Consider the following 1,142-nt stretch of genomic DNA (forward strand, 5'->3'; position numbering starts at 1 on the left):
GTGATCACTATGCTGCCACCTATCGTGGGTTCAATTCCGGCCTTGGGTGACTGTCTGTGTGGTGTTGGAACTTTCTCCCATGTCTGTGCAGGTTTCCTCCGGATGCTCCAGTTTCCTCCCACAATTAAAAGATGTGCAGGTTAGGTGGATTGACCATGCTAAATTGCCCCTTAGCGTGCAAAGGATAGGTGGGGTTATGGGATTGCAGGGGGCTGGGCCTAGGTAGGGTGCTCTTTTAGAGGGTGGGTGCAGACTCAATGGGCCAAATGGCCTCATTCTGCACTGTAGGGATTCTATGGTTCAGAACATATCTTTTATTGAAAATCACATTGTTCTTAACAGCCCCACCTGGAATATACATTTAGACTGCAGTCAGGAGTCCGACTGCAGTCAGACACATGGACACACAGTCCAGACGGTGAGATGATGATCAGTGTTGATTGCACCTCTCTGGCATCCCACCCCCCCTCTCCGCCCTGGCCACCTCACATAGCGAATAGGATGAAGAAGGCCACCATCAGGCAGAAGAAACCCATCGCCTCGGACAGAGCAAAGTCCAAAATGGTGGATGAAAACCTCTGCTGCTTCAGCGAGGGGTTTCCGGCCTAACCAATGACGAGGCTGCCCAATACTGTGCCGATTCCAACCCACAATCCAGAGACACCAACCATGGCAGCCCCAGCTCAAATTCACTTGGCCGCAGCGTCGATATGCCGGTTCAGGGTGCTGTCTGCTTCTCCCTGCATGGCACTTGGACAACGGGATCTGCAGATCCTGTAGGAGCATTCCATAAACATGTGTGTTCTGGTCTTTCCAGCGATGTTACAGTGATGGGTAGGTGCAGTAACTGTGAAGTGAATCGCACCAAAGCAAGTATGGTGGCAAACTTGATGCAGGCAAACATGCTGGAGGTGGAAATGTTTGCAATGAAGCACCCAGGCTGCTTCCAAAAGGTTTCATTCACTGCAGCTGGGTTGAGAGTTGCCAATGTGAGGCTACAACTGGAACCAATTCGGCATGATCAATTTGTCCCGCTCGCATTCAATATCCCAGATGTGAACATCTGGCAGGAATGCTCAGCTCAGTGTATCAGCCAGGACAATCTCCTTTTCTCATTGGACACTTTCAGGCAAAATGTTTGG

The 1,142-nt window shown here is 50.6% G+C and overlaps 1 pseudogene; it reads right to left on the reverse strand.

The window, feature by feature from the left end:
- Positions 1-485: 485 nt before the first annotated feature.
- Positions 486-904, reverse strand: LOC140384879 (ATP synthase F(0) complex subunit C2, mitochondrial pseudogene; annotated as a pseudogene).
- Positions 905-1,142: the final 238 nt, after the last annotated feature.

This window comes from Scyliorhinus torazame, chromosome 10, assembly GCF_047496885.1.
Source record: "Scyliorhinus torazame isolate Kashiwa2021f chromosome 10, sScyTor2.1, whole genome shotgun sequence".
NCBI lineage: Eukaryota > Metazoa > Chordata > Chondrichthyes > Carcharhiniformes > Scyliorhinidae > Scyliorhinus > Scyliorhinus torazame.